This window comes from Nomascus leucogenys, chromosome 22a (assembly GCF_006542625.1).
Source record: "Nomascus leucogenys isolate Asia chromosome 22a, Asia_NLE_v1, whole genome shotgun sequence".
NCBI classification, from domain to species: Eukaryota; Metazoa; Chordata; class Mammalia; order Primates; family Hylobatidae; genus Nomascus; species Nomascus leucogenys.
This window is the reverse complement of record NC_044402.1, coordinates 4,421,334-4,427,511: the sequence shown is the minus strand read 5'-3', so window position 1 is coordinate 4,427,511 and position 6,178 is coordinate 4,421,334. Positions and strand designations below refer to the sequence as shown.

General features: G+C 48.4%; 1 long non-coding RNA gene across 1 annotated transcript; it reads left to right on the top strand.

The window, feature by feature from the left end:
• Window positions 1–1,549: 1,549 nt before the first annotated feature.
• Window positions 1,550–3,782, top strand: LOC100599993. The gene is made up of 2 exons (XR_122704.3): window positions 1,550–1,731; window positions 3,449–3,782. It is a non-coding gene; the product is annotated as an uncharacterized LOC100599993 (long non-coding RNA).
• Window positions 3,783–6,178: the final 2,396 nt, after the last annotated feature.

Here is a 6,178-nt window from a genome sequence, read left to right as displayed (position 1 = left end):
GTGAGATCCCGAAGGGCAGCAGCCCCATGACCCTCCTGGTTCTGGCACGTGGAAGGTATTCAAAGCATGAGATGGAAACCGCTTTTTGAACTCTGTGCCTTAGGCAGTTAACATGCAGGCAAAGATAAGATGCCTTCGGCAGGGGAGACTCTATGAAGACCAACGAGAAAAATGGAAAAACACCAATTGGATGGGACTGCAGTTGATCACTTGCTCTTCCTTGGTCAAGTTCATGAGCCTGTTTCCTGTTTCGAGGCTACATGCTTTTATAAATGTTAAATAAGATAACACTGCTGAAAGGGCATTGCTAATGGAGGTCTGTGGAAACACAGGGAAATATTTCTAATTAGAAGGTATGGATTGGGCACTCAGTGGGTGCCAAGCACTGCAGTGGACCCTGAAATGAGTCAGCCACAGCGTCGGTCCTCCACAATCCCTGCTCCTCCAGCTCCATTCATTTTAGCCCGATGCAACGAGGCTTCTTTCTGCCTTCAGGAATTGCTTGGGCAATGGTTCCCAGGACCTTCTGACCCAGAAGTTTCCACAGACTTTTCAGCCCTTTCTTCTGGGAGGTCTCCGTGGCCCTCCCACCACTGCTTCAGTCTTGTGGTGGTGCCGCTCCCCATGGGGGCTTCTCCCACCCTCCCGGCTGCTCCTCCCCCACCTCCTGAGCCCACCTCTAGAGGCTGGGTCATCTCGGGCTCTTCCTGCGGTCTCTTCTGCCCTCTAAATACCCACTGTCCAGGAATGCCCACACTGCGGTGGCCTCAGCTCCCACCTACAAGCCCAGGACTTTTCTCCCAAGTCCTAATCTTCAATATGCTGCCTGCCTGCGGGCTGTATTCACCAGCCATCTCCTCGCCTTCGTCCAGGAGTTGATACCACCACTGAGAGGGCACTGCCAAGCACCTATGCAGGGAGGCCCGGGTCCCTCTGGGCCCTGCCGGGGCCACATCCTCAGCATTTATCTCCGTCTCAACAGCTCAAGCCCTGTGGTACCTCTTGCTGAGCCTCTGGGGGTCTCCCAGCTGGCCAGTCCCACCCCCGTCGGACCCCACAGTCCTGCCTTTCCAGTGCTGCTAGACTGTCTTCCCCAGCTGACGCCCGTCCACGGTTCCCCATGGCCAGTCTCGACAGTCTCCTGCCTGCACCCACTCCCCAGCCTTCCCCACTGGAGGCTCCCCTCCTCAGACACACAGGCCTGTCTGCTGCCCCCTGGTCTCTGCGCAGGCTGCTCTCTCGGTTCCCCGGGCCCATGCCCACTCCACGCTCCAGTTCTCAGCCTCGTCTCCCGCCCTCCACCCCAGGCCTCCTCTCCCGCCCTCCACCCCATCCCTCGTCTCCCGCCCTCAACCCCAGGCCTCCTCTCCCGCCCTCCACCCCAGCCTCCTCTCCCGCCCTCCACCCCATCCCTCGTCTCCCGCCCTCCACCCCAGGCCTCCTCTCCCTCCCTCCACCACACCCCTCCTCTCGGGCTCCTGGGCACCCCCTACCTGCGCCTCCTGTCATCAGCACAATGCACTATTTGCTCATCCAGTGCCCACAGTTTGCCCACCGGACGGCCCTGCTAGGTGAGAAGCTCCTTGCAGGCAGGAACCCCACCTGCTTGACTTTACTTTGGAATCCCCGCAGCCTCATACGCGGCTGAGGCAGGTCCTTCCGTCAAATGGGCCCGAATGAGCGGCGCTTAATCCATCCGCCAAAGGCCCGTCTCCCTTGGGTTTTCAACAGGTAACATGAGCTTTTAAAACTGAGTCTCGTTAAATGAGGTGCCCTGATTTTCAAAGTTATGCCCACCCACAACGACAGGGCAGGGGCTCCCTTCCAGAATGACAGAGCCCTGGGGCTCGTCTGACCACTTCTCCACCCCCAGATTCCTCTCATCACCCGATGCCTTTACTTTGGGACTTTTCCAGGTCGTTCCTCACCTCGTGCAGCATTGCTGTGAGTGGGCGAGAAGGAACCTCGTGGTCTCCGTGTGCTCTGCGGGGACCACCTCTTCGCAGGGGCTGCCACCTGCCTCTCCGGCGCTGCATCCTCAGCATCCCCACTGCCCCCGGATCTCCTTCAGGGAGGTGCGGCGGAAGAGCGGCCCCAGCAGCCTCCTCCTGTGGCCCAGGCGCATCAAGGCGAGCGCGGCCACGAGTTCCGGCCCAGCGCCACCCAGACTCTTTGATGTGGGTTTGTGTGTGGGAGAGTAAAAGATGCACACACCCTCCGCAAGTCTAGAATTTGTGGTTTTTGTTATCTCACAACTTCATATTTGGAAGAAGTATTTTAATGTCTTATGAGTTGTGAATAATTATGTAATTCTGCCACTTTCTCAAAACCAAGATTTTTCAAACGGACTGCTCTAGTCTGGAGCTGACATCCTTAAGAGAACTTTGCTTTTTTTCCTGTGGGTTTTAAGCAAGAGCGTGCCAAATGAATTCTTTCGTCCGCTTAAAACAGTTCATTAGGGGGAACCATCCTGTAAAAGGAAAGGAAAGGAAAGGAAAATCCTTCCTTCTTCAAATGAATTCTCAAAAATTACTTCTGAGATGCAAATGCTGCTTGAGTGTTTGAGCTCCGTGAGAGAGTCCACTCCCCAACTTGTTTTCAGTCTGCTGTTGGGTGCTACTGAATTTCTTAAACATTGTGTTTCTCCCTTATCTGTGAATTAGCCATGTGCTCTTTGGAATCCCTTCTTGATGGGTCTTCGTTATTCTTCCTCAGTTATTTAAGAACCTAGGGAAAGCCCGGCGTGGTGGCTCACACTTGTAATCCCAGTATTTTGGGAGGCCGAAGCGGGCGGATCACCTGAGGCCGGGCGTTTGAGACCAGCCTGACCAACATGGAGAAACTAAAAATATAATATTAGCCAGGCGTGGTGGCAGGCGCCTCTAATCCCAGCTATTTGGGAGACTGAGGCAGAAGAATCGCTTAAACCTGGGAGGCGGAGGTCGCAGTGAGCCGAGATTAAGCCATTGCATTCCAGCCTGGGCAACAAGAAGGAGACTCTGTTCAAAAAAAAAAACAAAAAAAAACCCTAGGGAAAGGGTCGTGAAGACTGCATAATCAAATGACGCCATGAACTCCTCAAGGGTCTACCCATTGTTTTAACTTACTGCCCAAAAGGTACTTCTCATTCGAATAGCCCCCATTCTACCGTCATCTCTGTCAATCATCACGTCACTTGATCATGACATCGTTCTAAGCACCTATAACATCCCAGACCCTGTCTGAAGCACCAGGAATGCTGGGTGAATGGGACAGAAGGGACCACAGATCCTCATGTTGCTGTATCAAGCTTAGACTCTAGTGGCCCCAATGGCTGATCTCATGACATTCAAATAGGAGGCGATCATTTCATTAAATACAAACACGAGATTCTCAATAGTAAGGATGTGCTTATTTTTCCTCCAGGGCACAAGGGATTTTTTTTCTTATATGTATTTCATATCCCTAGCTGGAGAAATATCAAAAGAATCTGAATATCACCATCTGGAAGTTGTGCCATGGTCTCCAGTGGGCAGGATTCGAGCTGGGATTCTCTTCTTCCTCTAGCAGTGTATTTCTTCTGCTTCAAATGAGCACAAACACATCTAATTCCCTAATGGACCAACTCAGACCTAAAAGTCTCTTATTCTTTGCCCGCCGTCCTCTACCCACATAGATTCCTGGGATTCTCTAAATGCAGATGGCAGTGGGGAGGGCTGGGGATTCCCATCAAGGATATTTGATCATCAGTGACTTCACTTAACCAATAAATCAAACGTGTTGAAATACACACATGTCAGAAATGTGGTATGCTGTTACTCACTCAAAAGTCTGTTGGTCTGTCTTGGTTGCGATTGGGCAATGAAGCTCTAGGGACTTATTTCTGCTTCAATAGTCCGTAACCCCCAATCAATATTTCGTTAAGTGTTACTATTCGTTCCTAGTATTTCCCCAAGTTTAACTTGTTCTTTTTGAAACAACTGATATTCTTATGAGCCAGAAGACTATTATTTGAAAATGTTTCCTTTTTTTTTTTTTTTTTTTTTTTTGAGACAGAGTTTCACTCTTGTTGCCCAGGCTGGAGTGCAGTGGTGCGATCTCGGCTCATTGCAAACTCCATCTCCCAGGTTCAAGTGATTCTCCTGCCTCAGCCTCCCAGGTGGCTGGGATTATACGCACCCGCCACCATGCCCAGCTAATTTTTGTATTTTTAGTACAGATGGGGTTTCGCATGTTGGCCACGCTGGTCTCGAACTCCTGACCTCAGGTGATCTGCCCGCCCCGGCCTCCCAAAGTGCTGGGATTACAGGCATGAGCCACCATGCTCAGCCAATGTTTCCTTTTTTAAACCTTCATTATATATCACTTTCACATTTAGAACTCTCTCGCCTCCATCTAGAAATATTTTCATTTCTCTGGATGTGCTTCTGTCTCCCGCCGGACAAGCCTGGCGCTCCGGGAAGAGGACCCTGTGTATCCCGGCACCTGGCGCACAGGAGAGCCTCAATAGACACTGAATGATTTTTTTTTTACCATTGAAGTTGTTTTTAGCTCTCCCCTATTAGCCGTTAGTTAGCAGTTCACATTGTATGTGGAGTCTGTATTTATAATATAACATTAGCTCTGCCCTAAAATTCCACAGGACAAATTCCATTTGGAAACATCCTCTAATTGTCATGCAGTGGTTCTGTTCAAACTGTAGGAACATTTCTAAATCCCACAGCTGTAACAGGCTGCCTGCCCATTACAGAAGGAGACGTCAGGCGGAAATTCAAAACACTTGCTACTGTGACATCTGCCCAGTGGACTAATTTACATCCATTTGTATTTATTATTATATAGTTTGGGATGTAATAAGATGCTGCCGTCATCCCCACAAGCCTCTGGAATACTGAGGAGAGGTATTGCACAGTCACGAAGCACACAGGCTCTTCGAGTTTGACCTCTGCTTTGAATTCCCACTTGACCCAGGATGAGGAAGTCTGACTGAGCAGCGGTTTCCTCATCTGTAAAGTGGGTATAACACCAGCACCTATTTTGCTGGATTGGCACCTGGAATAAATGAGAAAGCACAGGCCAAGCCCTCCAGCATGTAATTAATGCTAGCTCTTCATATTAAATTCCTTTAGCTTCAAGACAAAGTAATCAGAGACACTTACAGAATTACAGAAGAGTTTATCATGCCGTTCTCTTTGAGGAAAACAGTTAAGCAGTTTTAATCCATTTTATAATAATGTCTTACATAATCCTTACTCAGAACTTTAATCAAAAAGGTTGTCTTTTAATAAACAAGATTCACATTTAGACTCTGTCTACACACACAAGCCAGTTTTAAATGTCACCCAGATTAAGTCAAACAACCGATAATTAACAATGTTTGACATGTAACTGGTTTTGTTTGTGGACCCAGTTCTAAACATTTTTTTACCAAGTAACCTTAAATATGTCATCAGATGGGTTTTTAGTAGACATATCTGAACCTAATTTTGTAGCTTAAAAATAGTATATTTTATTCACTTTTTAAAATATTAAATATGTAGGATATTTTAATACTCGGCCAATTCAAGTGTTGATAAGTAACATCTGTCAACATTTACAATATTATCTAGCTCAGTTATCCAGAATAAACTGAGAATCTTCTGGATTTTTAAAACAATTCTCAGGCCCTGATTTACTAGAAGAGTTTGGGAGGACCTTTATGCAGACAAACAACTCATAGTTTAAGTTGGCTTCCACTCTTTTCTAACGCAAAGATAACTGCGAGGTGGAAAAATATCACTTTGTGAAAAACGACATCTTAGCAAAACAGATCTGTACAAGGCAGAACTGGACAAAATATGTTGATTCACATTACCACCGACTTATATCAGACATTCTATCATTTTATCTGCCTCAAGCATTTATCAAATAAACTGCTGCAGAGTGCAACTGCCTCCTTGTTGGCTGAGACAGGTGTTACCACATCTACCGCCTCGCCTGCTTGTAAATGGGGATAGCCCATTCCTGCAGCTAATCCTGGCAACACAAGCTGACCTTCACACAACAGGATTGGGAGGCTCTGGAAGGTTCCAAGGCCAAAGACAGAGCCAGGTCTGCTTGGAAGCCATCTGTGATCCCCGTTCCCACCCGTCCACCTTGCTCATGCCTCCCTCTGCAGCGACAAGCCTGGCACCAAAACAGCACCTGCCAGGGGAACTTG